We start from the raw sequence: 14,768 nt of genomic DNA, 5'->3' as shown, positions 1-14,768 counted from the left end.
TCAGGAGCCAAAATTCAGACCAGTCCCCTGTTTCCCAAGGCATTACAGTGGATAGGAGCATAGAACTAGATTTCAAAACCCTTGCGAGAAGATAAGCCTATCCGCAATGCCATTACTGCATTCACAGACGCCGGAAGAAAGACAAGGAAAGCAGCTCGAGCTCATCGCAATATTGAGAGATTAAGCTGCTGAGTAGTGAAGCAAGCAAATGGAACAAGTAGAGTACTGTCCGCGCTTGCAGATGATTTAAGCACAGTCCAACATGCTGTATTACAAAATAGAGCTGCTATTGATTTTCTGTTGTTAGCTCATGGACACGGGTGTGAAGAATTTGAGGGACTATGCTGCATGGATCTAAATGATCATTCTCGCTCTATTCATGCAGAGATTCAACAGCTTATAAATCACTCTCAAAAAATTAAGGAAGATACAGGTTTCTTTGGCCTAGATGGGCTGGTCAGTGAACTGGGATTGGGTGGTTGGGTAAGAAGCATGGTAAAAACATTGTTTCTCTTATTGATCATGGTTTTGGTAGGATTAGTCCTGTTCAGCTGTGCTCTAACTTGTATCAAGAGGGTACTGCTAAAAACAACAACTCTGAGCATGATAGCACATAAAGAAAACGGGGGAAGTGTAGAGAGCTTATCTGAGGAATGGCTGCGCAGTAGAGGACATGATAAGGTAGAGCCTTGCAGGATGTAGGAGTTAGCCTGTCGTGGGAAAAGGGGTTTCTTATCAACAGGGTGTCCAACAGGACACAAGCCAGAGCAGACTGGAATGAAGAAACCATCGCCGCGGGGTGTGTTGTTCCCACGAGAGAAGATGACCAATCATGAGCTCAGGTTTTGCAATATGTATGAGCTGTTTAAGTGTTGTATAAATAAGAGATGAAAAGACAATAAAATCGAGGCTTGCCGATCATGAAATCATGAGCTCGTCTCCCGCGCCTTTCCTGACAAGTATCTAAGGGAAAATTGCAATAACAACACTGATGAAAAGAAAAGGCTCATCGCAATGTGCTGGGTCCTGGCTAATGCTTACTGCACTCTGCTAGATACTGTAGGGCAGAAGATACAGCCAGAGGAGCAGGAGAATAAGCCAGCATACACCCCAATCACTCCAGCTGCAGCTAAAGCAGATGGGAAGCCTAAACCAATAAGAATTGTCCCTGTCCAGAGAAAGAAACACAAAGCCAAATCCATTTGCCCAGTGGATGATGGGCAGCCAGGGCCTTCACAGCCAGCAGAGGAACCCAAAATCATTACCGAGTCCCTGTCCATAGAGAGCCTTCGTACCCTGAGGAAAGATTGCATGGCCCAACACAAGCAAGAATCGCAGCTGTGGAAAAGAGTCTGTCAGAGACCACACAGAAAATGGAAGATAGAATGGACAAAACTCATCAGAAATTCAGGAAGGAGCTGAAAGAGTGCCTTCTCCAAATCACATCAGTGTAGGCTGGAGGCCCTGTTACCAGAAGCAGACATCCCACGTCTGGGGAGAGAGGTACACCCCAAGAGCTGAACTATGCTTTTTCCTATGTGACAGTGGGGAAGAAGACATGAGGAGGTGGGATGGAAAACCAACTTCTGTCCTGGCCACACAGGTGAGTGAATTGAAGGATAGTAATGCTCAGAGAGGGAGCTCCACCAGAAGGGAAGTAGCTCAAGTTTCAAATGATAACCAGGACTTAGAGGGGCCCTGCCTCTAGCCAGGTAGAGGCCAGGGAAAATCACGTCTTTTGGACAGTGTGGGTTTGATGGCCTGGCACATCAGAACCACAGAAATATGAAGCTTTGGTTGACACGGGCACGCAGTGCACCTTGATTCCATTGAGACACATGGGGGCAGAACCGGTTTCTATTTCTGGAGTAACAGGTGGATCGCAGCAGTTGACACTGCCTGAAGCCGATGTGAGCCTAACTGGAAAACAGTCGAAGAAACGTTCTATTGTGACTGACCCAGGGGCCCCATGTATTCTGGGCATAGACTTCCTCCAGAGTGGGTATTTCAAAGACCCAAAGGGACTCAGGTGGGTGCAGGAACTCAGGACTTCTGAACAACGAATCAATATGATTTTGCAGAAGACATTTATTGTTTACATTACACTCTACTTATGCATTTTGCAGCTGCTGTACATGTGATCACTCATTACTTGATTGGTCCCTCTATTTTGTCCACACGTTCTGCATGCACTTTCCAGAAAACATGATTGGTTCTAGTCCAGTGCGGTACAGTTCTTCTTTATCTATTTCTTGCTGTCTTGGTATTCTGCTTCTCAGTTTCTTCATTCTCAATTTAGTGCTGCTTACTTTTCGGTAACCTTGACGCATTCCTGAGGGCTCTGATAAGAACAACTGAAGATGGTTTGGCTGGGGCACACTGTCAGGGTTCACATACATTACAAAAAATTCCCCCTTTTTCTTTTTGCACCAGCCAAACCCTTTTTACTGTTTTCCACCAAACGGATCGCCAATTTCATTATATATGGAATAACACAAAGCAATACAGTAATGGCTAACAGTAATTACAAAGCTCCCTTCACAATTCTTACACCCGTGCCCATGTGCCAATAACAAAAACCTAGAGCAGTTCTATTCTGCAACGTACTGTGTCTAATACTATCTACATCAGTGAATATCTGATTTCTGTTTGACTGTCTAATATCTCAACTTACTAAGCACAACCAGAGCTTGAGCAGTAGTGATACCTAAAATCAAAAAAACCAATGTTTATTTATCAGTAGTATTAGGGATCAGAGTGTCCTTCTCAAGCCAAGGGCGAATCCATTTCGCTGGTATCCATCAGGGTCCTTTGTCTGTAATGACACAAGCATAATCCCTTCCTCCCATTAATAACTCCACAGGTCTTTCCCATGACCCTGACATAGAATTTTTAAAACGAACTTTTAGTCGGTGCTGTATCAGTTCAGAATCTTGCTGCAAACCTGAGTAATGTGTTAACACTGATGGATCACTGCGAGTACCTACTAACCATCGATGATTCATAACATAAACTGCTTTCAGTATTCTGTCCTGTGGGCTCAGCCCATCTTCTCCTTTTTTTTTTTTTTGTGATAACAACTGTGTCTCTTATTATGAACATGAAGGCAACAGAAAAGCAAGAAAATACGTGTAATGAAACAATAAACCTACACCCAGCAAAAAAGGCAAAGTCAGACGTGTAATCAGTATCACACGACAAAAGGATAGTGCCTTTGAACAATACACTTTCAATTGCCTACACACTGGACCATCACCCAGAGTCTGCTGGTGAACCCTGTTTCACAATGAGGACCTGGAGGACCTTCCCGGACAAGGCCTCCAAGTTTACCTCAAAAGGGGTCCAGCTTCTATACATCTGTAGCGGGTTTGGTTGCTAACCCATGACAACATCCCAATCAGCAAGTCAAAGTGACTCAATTACATTTTTAGTGCAGAAACACCTGGGTCTGTTGGCATGCTTCCCAAACAGGTAGGTCCAGCGCTTGGCCAGAGCCAAGGCCTTAACTGGAAGGGTTCCCCTAATATATCCTACAAACAAGCCTGTATTAATAGCAGTTGGGAAAGTCTCCTGAAAAGATACATGTCTTAAAGATAGCTACACAACAGTATGTGAAAGTTTGTAAAGCAGTCGACTTTGTCATTTATCCTTAGCTAAGCAGTCAATGGTACCCTAAACAAACTGCAAACAACTAAAGAAATGCACACGTGTAACATCAAATAATATCTTCTGGCTAATGCCTGTTATGAAAGTCGGTGAATTCATGCTATTATATTAAGAGCATAAGACATCTACATTAACTTATTCTAAGAAATTAAGAGTATACTTCTCTACGCATGTAAGATAATAAGGCAAAGCACTGAACAGCTTACAATCAACAATATCCATAACTTGCAATTATTACTTATCCTTCTCTGCAACCTATGAAAGATAAAACAGCAAAGATTGTCATGAATAATCCTCTTAACTGAGCAATGCAGAACATTCATACCTATAGAATTTACAATGAATTTAAGGATCTAACAAGCCAAATCCTCATGTATTTTTACAACTTATTATCTTATTTTCATAAAGAGTCGCTTACCAATCCTTTATCATAATTGTTTCAATCTGTCTCTTCCTATCTCTGTAGCAAAATAACTGTATCATTCAATTTAAATGAGCATATTTCAACAGAAGCTAAACTTCACTCAAAATAAATGGCACTCAAAAGTAACAGAAGGTAAACGGAACAGAACTTAAAGTTAACATACTGAAACTGAACAGAAATTAACCTTAATATAACTTATATTTACAAGACTTTTAAAATCACAAAACTTAAACTGAACATGCTTAGACTTGACTTTGCTTAAACTTAACACTTTAACAGAACTTTAAATGTAACAGAATATCAAATTAACAGAACTTAAACTTGACATGACTTAAATTTAACAAGTAAACTTAGCAGAACTTAGCCTTAGCATCACTTAAACTGTACAAACTTGCACTTAGCAAAACTTAATATTAGCAGCACTTAAATTTAACAAAACTAAAGTCAAAGTGGAGAGTGTTCCTTTAAAGGTGTCTAATACAGCAGAATATAACTCATCTTGATTTCATCAGTGCAAGAAAGCTACCAAAAATTTTGTCACATATCAGTTAAAAAACAATAAGCAAGCAGACAACTAACTTGTGAATGAAATAACAGCAACATGAATTTTCTATAGAGATCATAATGGTATGGCAAATATGTTGCGATTTGACATAATTCAGCTGTGGGAATAGCTCATGGTAACAAGAAACATTGTTGAAAACCACCGTTCACAGTCAGGACTGGGATAAACAGAATTGCCCAATCAAAATTTATAAAGAAATAACATTTATTATGCAACCAAAATATCAGTCTCAAAAGCCACAATCGAGAAAAGCAGCTCTGAGCCCGGGGTCAGAGCTGGGTGAACACGCATAGATCTGATCTCTATAGAACCAGACCTCCCAAGTTCACAAATGCTGCTTCAGCTGGTTCCTTCTTATACAGTTTTTGGGCAGAGTCCAAATTAATTCTATTCTTCTTGTAATTTTAGCATATTCATGAAGTTTTCTTGTCCCGGAGTTGGGCTGCACAAAGCCTTTCCTGGGTCTGATGAATTGTCCATCCTGGGTGATGAGACGGCCAGTTCTGGTGATGGAAGGGCCATCTCTGATGATGGATGGGCCATCTCTGGTTCCTGGAACAGTTATTTTTAGTTCCTGGAATGTCCGATTCCTTATCAGATGAGATGTAGATATCAGAGTGTGGTGATCAAGTCATCATGGTGCAAATGTCCCAGTGATAAGATCCAACCCCACCTAGGTGGAATCCTCACTTACTGTGAGAGAACTTCCTTTAGTGTTGTGAAATTTTTCTCTCAGCCAGGCTGGTGGAGGGATTTTGAAACTCTGTCCTCTACATGGTCTGATTACATTCCAGTTTTATACATAATAGCACGAATTACATACTTTATTTATAACAGGACCTTTTTGGGTATAAGCACAATTTTGCAGGATCTTCCAATCTGCAGCTGTACCCAAAAAAAACCAAAACCAACACTGTATGTCTTTCAGTATTTTTCTGGTATAACCATAAATTTGTTAGGGTCTTCTAAGATGCAGTTTATAAGGCACAGCACAGTTACTCAATCTCTGGCAATTTCTCAGATGTGCCGAAAAATATCATGAATGTGCTCAAGGTGTTAACAAGCTGTGAGTTAGAACTTACTAAGGCAACCTTTCCCACACCACAAACACAGGAAGGGAAAGGAGGAGCAGGGCGGAAGCAGGAAGCTGGACTCTCTTCCTCTTCAGGTGGAACAAATGCCCTGCAACTCAGTTCTCATTCATAAAAAAGGCACTTTGAAAAAGTATGCAGGAATGGAGCTGCATAGCTCTGAGTAGGTCCCCTGGGCCCCCCCCGCATGGGTTGGGTGCCCTAGTCTCCCAAGTGGAGCGTGTGGCGTGTGCCAGGGCTTGCCTGTCTCTCCCCACTGCCCTCTTCAGCTTGGTGATACATAATGACAGAGGTGGCAAGATAGGTCTTTTGTGATTGTCAGTATGGTAGATTTGACCTTGGGCTACTAAAGGTAAAGGTAGAATACTGAGGCCATAGTTGTATAATGCTGCTCTGAGTTTTGCACATGAAACTCTGTTAGGTCAGTGAGCATATAAAAATGACATGTATATAAGCAGCTGTTACAATTCGGTTTAGACCCAGGAAAGCAAAGCAAGCTAAGTCTCTGAGCATAAACTGGAAAGAACCTGGAAGGTTCAAAATATCCCCAGAAATGAGATTAAAACCAAACGAGGTCAGATGTTGTTGCCAAAAAATGGATGTATTTTATTTGATAGTAAAAGAGGCAAAGAGAAAGGAAGAGAAAAGAAAGAGAGAAAGAAAAGAAGTGTGCGTGGGGGTGGGGGAACAGGGAGAGGTGACAGGGGTTAGGTGGAAGCATATCACCCATTTGAGGGCCCCAACGACGTCTTGTTGCTCCCCTCCATCTGTTCTGCTGGTGGTGAGGGTCCCCCGTTGCCACCGTGGCCATGACGCTACATGCTGCCACACGCCATGCCACGCTGCCACACCACACACCACTACACGCCGCCACACGCCGCCACACGCCGAAGAGTACAGAATTCCGTGGACTAATATACACTGTGGGCCAGGTGGGAACGCCCACGTGCCTCTCTTGCAGGGGCTAGCTTGACACTGTCCCTTGCAACACTAAGGGTCTGTTGCATCATCTCTGGTGCAGGGTCTGGGGACCCCTTTGAGGGGGGCCCCTGTGATGGGCCATGTCACCCCCTCCTGTTGTGGATAAGCTTCTCCCCCCAGTGAGGACCCCTCAGCCGGGCTCCTTTGCACAGTTGGAGGATGGGCAGTCACTGCACCTCTGACCAGAGGCTTTTCCAAGATACCCAGAGCCTCTCCTCCCTCCACTCCTTGGTTCGAGGGTCTGTTTGAGCCTGGCAGCCGATACCCCTGGGGCTGTGGTCCTCATCTTGAAGGTGTTAAGCCTGTGCTCAGTGAATGTCCCCAGCCCCGAGTTGTTACTTTATCTTATCTTCATCAGCGAGCAGTGTCAGGCCTCAGTCAGGGCCCCATTCAGGGTGTGGGAGTCTTCTCTTCAGCTTTTGGAATACAGTTTTAGAAGTCCTTTAAGAAAATGTTTAAGTCATAAAAGATAATATTTCAGTCTCTGACTGCAGCTACAAAGCCATGATTCCAGATGATTCCAAAGGAGTATGCTACTGTTTACGCCACTGTTTGCCTGTTTCCGTAAAATAGAGAATATCAAAAATTTCAGCTATTGAGCAGATAACACGTACTCATAAAGGAAGGCTGTTTGTAAAGCAGTGTCACAGTCATTTTTCCAGTCCATCACAGCACTTGAGCTGTTTTGATATGAAATCTAATTTCAATTTATAAGTGGCAAGGAAGAACAACTACACTTGAGCCACTAAATAGCTGTACTTATTAGAAAAACTGTTACATGTTTGTCCATAATGAAATATCCACAAAAAAATTAAATATCAGAGCCGGTACAGGACCGTCTGCTTCTGCAGTGGAGAACCATAAATAACTTTTGAGATAGCAGTAATGAGGGCGTGAGGAAAGGAATGTTTGATTGATGAATGGCTAAAATCTAGCACAGGCCTCACCCAGCAACCCTTGTAAATCATGCAATGTGTTAACATCAGGTTTTAGAGCTAATTGCTATTTTCAAGGAAGTTTCTACCAAACTTTCTGAGAGGCTACATAACGATGGGTAATGCTCTGAGGGCACCAAGAAAGTAAAACGCTTTCCCCAGTATACAAGTTTCTAACAGAGCAAAAATTCAGTATTAAGTCAATCCAGTCAGACTTTCAAGTCAAAATTCTCAAAAAGGCAGTATACATTTTACATGACAAGTTGCACCAATCATGCAATAAGCATTTCTGTTGAAGAAGTTCAAACCTTGCTAAGCAGCCTCAAAGCAAGGAATTATGTAATGCTACTGGCATGCAAAAAGACAGTATATCCACACCACTTAGCCTTGAATCTCTCCAATAAACAATCCTGTCAGAATTTACACCTTGATGAAAATAAAAGTTACTTTTAACAAAAGCTAAAAATGTTCCTGAACCGCAGTCAGGACTTTCTTTTTTCCGCTCCAGACTTTGAGCTGGGGGGTCAGTCATTCTTTGCATTCCCCGGCTCTGGTCTAGCTTTTGCCCTGGCTGGAATTTCCCTGCATCCCCTTCTCACTCCCGCAGTTTCCCCCCCTTCTCTGTTTGCCAAACTGTTTCCTTGGCAGGAGTCACAGGGCGGACAGACCCCTCATCGGGGCCACCTGCCCCAGGGAGCCAGGCCTCGCAATCTTGCCAACACAGTCCGAAAACTCGGCACCCGACACTCAGATTTAGCAATTGATTCAGTATTCTTTCTCCCCTCTGCCATCAGCAGCGGTTTTTGTTTATCTCTTTCTTTCTCCTGCTGCTTATGCTCTTCAAAGCGGCTCAACCCCGTCATTTGCATTTGAATCCCCGCTCTGGCTAAGCATCGATGGTGGTAGCAGGGATACACACACGCCCCCCCCCCAATGCTAATGTTAACTCTTTGGGGAACACCACGGGACATCTCCTAGGCAGTTCTTGTGGTCGTGGAAAGGGTAGCTCATCCACCTCCATTTTTCTGGATCTGGCGTGGGCTGCGGAGCTTGTAACTCCGTCTCTGGGGGTGCAGAAGGTAGGGACAGATGCGGAGCCTGTAACTCCATCTCCGGGGTTGCAGAAGGTAGGGACGGTATAACTGGGCCTACTCCCCCCAAAGAATTCTTGTGCGTACGTTGGAAAGGCAGCCACGGGACCGCCTGGCTCTAGACAGGCTGTTGCCCCTGCCGTTGCCATTTTTTCTGCCTCTATTTGCCTTAGCGCTGTTACTATTAACTTCCATAGCGTACTAAGCCCCTTAGTCTCTTTTAATCCATCACTTATGGCATCCCAAAGAGCCATTCCCAGCCTTTCCCACCAAGAGTGCTGAGAATATTCCTGTGTGTGGCAAAAAATCCTCTCTTTCGTCCCCATCTTAACAGTCTTTTCAAGACCTCTAGGTCATACTTAATATCTCTCTCAAAGAGAATATGCTGGAGGACCCTGAACGTGGCCTGTTCTTCTTTTGACAGTCCCTTTCCCATCCTCCAGCCCTCTGGTCACTCACCTCTTCAGGTGTACCCGCTGCAGCGTACATCTTCCAGAGTTCTTTTCCCAGGAGCTTTTTTCAGCTCCCCCAACTCCAACAGAGCTGTCCTCCGACTCCCCCCGCTGCGGTCCAGCTGCGGCAGACTGACCAGGGCCTCCCACCTTTTCACTCCACAGAGTCCCCTTCAGAATCCAAAGGGTCCAATCTGCTTCATTATCACAGCATTTATTGTGTCGGGGTCAACAGCATGCTGGAGCTGAGGACTTCTGAACAACGAATCAATATGATTTCACAGAAGACTTACTAGACTTACACTCTACTTATGCATTTTGCAACTACTGTACACGCGATCACTCATTACTTGATTGGTCCCTCTATTTTGTCCACACGTTCTGCACGCACTTTCCAGAAAACATGATTGGTTCTAGTCCAGTGCGGCACAGTTCTTATCTATTTCTTGCTGTCTTGGTATTCTGCTTCTCAGTTTCTTCATTCTCAATTTAGTGCTGCTTACTTTTCGGTAACCTTGACGCATTCCTGAGGGCTCTGATAAGAACAACTGAAGATGGTTTGGCTGGGGCACACTGTCAGGGTTCACATATACTACAACAGGTGGGCCTTTGGAATAGCTGCTGTGGAGGCAGAGGGCATTAGGCAATTGAACACCTTGCCTGGGCTGACCAAGAATCCTTCTGCAGTTGGGCTTCTGAAGGTAGAAGAGCAGTGAGTGCCAATTGCCACCTCAACAGTGCATCGCCGTCAGTACCGAACAAATTGAGATGTTCTGATCCCCATCCACAAGATGATTTGTGAGCTAGAGAGCCAAGGGGTGGTCAGCAAGACCTACTCACCTTTCAACAGCCCCATTTGGCCTGTACACAAGTCAGAAGGGGAATGGAGATTGACTGTGGACTATAATGGCTTGAATGAGGTCATGCCACCATTGAGCATTGCTGTGCTGGACATGTTGGAGCTCCAGTATGAGCTGGAGTCCAAAGCAGCGAAGTGGTACACCACTACTGACATTGCTAACGCATTTTTCTCCATTACTCTGGCAGCAGAGTGCAGGCCTCAGTTTGTGTTCACCTGGAGGGGTGTGCAGTATACCTGGAACCGACTGCCCCAGGAAGCACAGTCCCACCATCTGCCATGGACTGATCCAGACTGCACTAGAAAAGGGTGGGGCTCCCGAACATCTGCAGTACATTGATGACATCATTGTGTGGGGGAACACCGCAGCAGAGGTGTTTGAGACAGGTGAGAAGATCATCCAGATTCTCCTGGAAGCTGGTTTTGCCATCAAAAAGAACAAAGTCAAGGGATCTGCCTGAGAGATCAAATTCCTAGCTATATATATATATACACATATATGTGTATATATATATGTATATACATATATACATATCTATATGTATAGATATGTATACATATATACACATATATATATGTATATGTGTTTAAAGTTGAAATGTATTAATGTGGGCATTGAGCAGACAGTATGGAATAAGGGGTGGAATGTCCTGGGGTGATGTTATAAGGTTTGTTGTTTTTTATTTATTCCTTAAACATCTGCTTTAATGCCTAAGGACAAGGCGTCTTTAAGATGGACCCGGGGGGCGGGACCGGAGCCACAGACCCAGGTGGGGTCTGCCAACACTGAACAGCTTGGCTCAACAGCTGGGGTGCTCCCGGGCCTCAGCGGGGCTTGGGAGGGAGTGCGCGGGGAGCGCTGTGCTACTCTTTGGGGATGTTTTGTTCCAGCTAGCTGGAAAAAGGTTGTGTTGGGTTTTTTTTGTTCTTTTTTCCCTTCCCTCCCCCTTGCCTCACTGACTCCCTTCCCTCCTCTCCGGTCTGGGGAGCCTGCAGCGTGGCCCCAGCAGGTCTGCAGGGCGGCCCCGTCTGGTCTGAGCCTGTGTGTCTGTTCCCTCTCTGGGCATTTGTTGTATTTTGAGGTTTTTTTTTTTCGTGTTCTACCCTGTTTTGTTTGGTATTAATAAGCAGTTTGGTTTTTTCCCACTTTCACTTGTTGTTACCAATTTGTCCCATTGGCGGAGGAAAAGGGGAGGCTGTTTTCCCTTTGGAGGAGGCACTCATTCTAGAGTGCTTCCTCCTAAAATTTTGTCTCTAAAAACCAAGACAGACAGTTTGGGGTTAAAGTATAGGGGTACAGATCCTTTAAACAATTCTTTATTTCCCAATAACAAAACTCATCTGAGATGAGGTGAAAGATAAATTTCCCACTTGTGTTCCCAAGGAATTCTGAATGCTTCTTTAAATTTGCATTACTTTTTCCTAAAAAAAATAGTAAACAAAATAAACCAAAGTAATTCCTTCCCTTTCTTACATATGTTGGTAACCAAAAACTACTGCTTTTTTCCCACACACATTTTAAACGCTACAAAATAGTCTTTGTCAGTAGTTTGATTTACAGATAGATTTACAAACTATTTGTTCATGCTGTACTAAAGAATTCAAATTTCTGGCAAAAATATTTAAATTTCTGTGCAGACAACCTTGGTCAAGCTACAAATGAGGTTTCAGGGGTTTCCTAAATATGTTTTCTGAACCCAAATTTCTGTCATTCTTTTAATAACCAATAGTAACAAAAGTATTTTTTTCTTTCATGAAATTATTAAAAATCTGCTGGGGCTAATGTTGATAAAGATTTTCCTATATTATTTTAGAATATATACTAAGATCAAGCTCCTATGCATCCCCAATCTCCTTGCCAGCGTGGCAGTACAAAAAGCAGAAAAGGCATTGGATATGTGCAATCCCTGCTCAGCAATAACAAAAACACCTCTGTATTATCAACCCTGTGTTCAGCACAAATCCAAAATACAGCTCCACACCAGCCACTGTGAAGAAAATCAACTCTGCCGCAACCAAAACCAGCACAATCAACATGCACATTGTTAAAACACCTGCTACTGTGGAAGGTATTTTTTCAGCTTTATACCGGCTAGCGCTTGTATCTCAATGCCTTAGAAAGCCTCGAGCAGCCTAGAGAGGCAGCACGGGCGATCTAGCACTTTAGTAGCTCTAAATCGGTACCTGTATCAGCTGCAAAGCAAATACCATCAGCAGAAGCAAAGAGGGAGAAATATAGCTCCCTGCCTGCTCAATTTCCTGCAGTTAGAAGCTTTAAAAATGAGACAGACAACCAGAGATGTTCACAGGAAAATAGCTGAGCTGAGAGAGAGGGCGGAGCCTCCCCTCGACTATCTTTTATTCGGAGAAGGGGGAAGGGGAGGACTGGGGGCGGACCCGGGGTGACCGGCCAATCAGACACTGCTGAAGAGTCTGAGTTACATTTGGTTTTTCCCACGCTTAGAACAAAGGCGCTCAGAGCACATGGGCAGGAGCACGTGTGTTTGGGAGGGGGAGGGGAAGCTCAGAACAGGCAGCAAGATGCTACTTCAATAAACCAACATTTTCTCGATTGCAGCTCACTATTCCCTTTGCTAGTAATATTCAGTTGCTTTTCTGTCAGATATTATTCATGATCAATCTTAATCCAGAAATAGGAACCTCACAGGGGAAAGTTGTAACTGTGGATATTACATTTTCCCTCCCTTTCATTCCTCCATTATCAGAAAATATAAAAGACCTATATTTTTTATGTGGACATTTATTTCAACAGACTAAGATAGTATCCATGACTTTGCTCTAAACTTGACTTGATTTACAGATTTTTAAAGCATGCATGTTGGGCAAATATATTCACGGGGAGAGCTATAACAAAGCAGCAGAACTCCTTTTAAATATCTGAATTCTGCAACTGCATTTGGCGAAGTAGATATTAGTTACAGTCAGCACAAACCACTTTTATTTCACAAGGCATGTCATATCCTCAATTCAACTATTCTTTCATGGGTTGTTTTATTGTGCCTATGGTACATAATACAGCCCATTCCAGTTTCACATTAAGTAGGCAATATACAACAAGCTCAACCAAATTATTAGCTCTCATAAAAGAAATCATGAATGACATGTCTTTATATATCCCATTATATTACTAAAAATGCAAATTAAGAACATTAAACATCATAAATTTCCATTGTACAGAAATCATGATATACTCTCCCAAAGAAAGTAAATACTAGGAGCTGTTTGCACTTTAACTGATTCAGTATTTGCAGAAATATCTCTTGTGTAATTTTAGCATCGTTCTGGATGCACTTCAGGATTTAACAGAGCAGGCTGTTCTTCCTTCTGTGCAACTGCTGATATAATATGACCACTGTTACATTTTTTACTGCTGTACGCTGATTTAAATTTCTTTAATAAGCTTTAAAAATGGGCATTTCATTGAATGTACCACACTATGAATTTACACTTGATGAGACAGAGTATAAATCCAGAAATCATACTAACTGGCTTTCCAAAACCATCAGCTGTGTAATCCTGTCTAGATACCTGCTGTCATGATACACACAGTTTCAGAGTTGCAAAAATGCAGCAAAATGGTGAAAGAATTACAGGTGTAGAACACTACTTATTCCATAAGACATCCTCTTCCATGTGAGGGGGGTGATAAAATTGACAGTAGGGGTTAGAGTCTTGTCTTGGGGTGATTTTATGATTAGTCTATTTCCTGATCATCTTCTTTACACCCAAAAATGGTTGCTGTATGTTTGAGGTGGGTCTAGGGGAGGGGGGAGCCTTGGGGCTCTTTGGCAGGCTTTTTCAAAGCCTCACTCCCCAAGTGTCCAGCATGCTGTGTGGTCTGGGGTTTGGTGGTTTTTTGGTTTTTTTTTGCTTGGCTACCTTGGGTTTTTTTGTTAGCCCAGGCAGAAGGGTTTTTTCTTTCTGTGGACTTTGAGAGGCTGCAGCAGCAGTCCTTCAGCAGCTTTTTGAAGTGAAGTGGACAGTTTGGTTTTAGTCTGAGATCAAAAACCAGTGGGAAAGGCAAGGGGCTGCTCCCTTTAGGCTGCATGTCTCGGAAAAAAGTTGAGCCAGCGAAAGAAAGCCCAACTGCTTCATCTGCTGTGAAGAGGGGACCAATGCTAGAGATTCACCAGGTTCACATCTGTGTGCCTGAACTGCTGCTTGAATCTACTGTAAAGTGTTTTTTTGTTTGTTTATTTTTCCTTGAAAACCCATTTTCTCCCCACCACATGGCAAACCACTGCTGTCTTTTTATTTTCCCTTCCATTTTGGATTTTTGTTCCCATGTGTGTTTGTGCATGAAGGGATAAGGTCTGACAGTTCAATATTTATTTACCTTTTCCCATGCCATGTGGGCACTCTGTTGGTCAATAAACGGTTGTTTGGGGTTTTTTCACTTTCATCTACTAGTATTCATTTCTTATTGGCAGAAAGGGATTGTTTGAACTTTCTTTTTAGAGGCAACATTCATTCCAGAGTGTTTTTCTCCTAAACTTCTCTCCAAACACCTATAAAAACAGTTAAAGGTGTGAAGAAATAAAGGCAGAATATCTCAGCCAGGAAAAATGTAATTAGAGAGTAATATTGTTTAGAAAGTCTCGTATCACAATCTGGTATCACATTACTACCTTGACCTTGCTAGTGCCTTCATATCCACCAAAGAGCAGCCAGGATTGTTTTACT

At 43.1% G+C, this 14,768-nt stretch overlaps 1 long non-coding RNA gene across 1 annotated transcript in view; it reads right to left on the bottom strand.

Annotated features, from left to right (window-relative positions):
• The window catches only part of LOC138102524 (uncharacterized), a 617,006-nt gene extending 604,717 nt beyond the window's left edge, over positions 1-12,289 (bottom strand). Inside the window, exon 1 of the long non-coding RNA XR_011147431.1 lies at positions 12,249-12,289. This is a non-coding gene — a long non-coding RNA (uncharacterized lncRNA). The remainder of the gene's footprint in view (positions 1-12,248) is intronic.
• Positions 12,290-14,768: the final 2,479 nt, after the last annotated feature.

This window comes from Aphelocoma coerulescens, unplaced genomic scaffold (assembly GCF_041296385.1).
Source record: "Aphelocoma coerulescens isolate FSJ_1873_10779 unplaced genomic scaffold, UR_Acoe_1.0 HiC_scaffold_78, whole genome shotgun sequence".
NCBI lineage: Eukaryota > Metazoa > Chordata > Aves > Passeriformes > Corvidae > Aphelocoma > Aphelocoma coerulescens.
The sequence above is the reverse complement of the archived record's forward strand: the minus strand, read 5'-3'. Positions and strand labels throughout refer to the sequence as shown.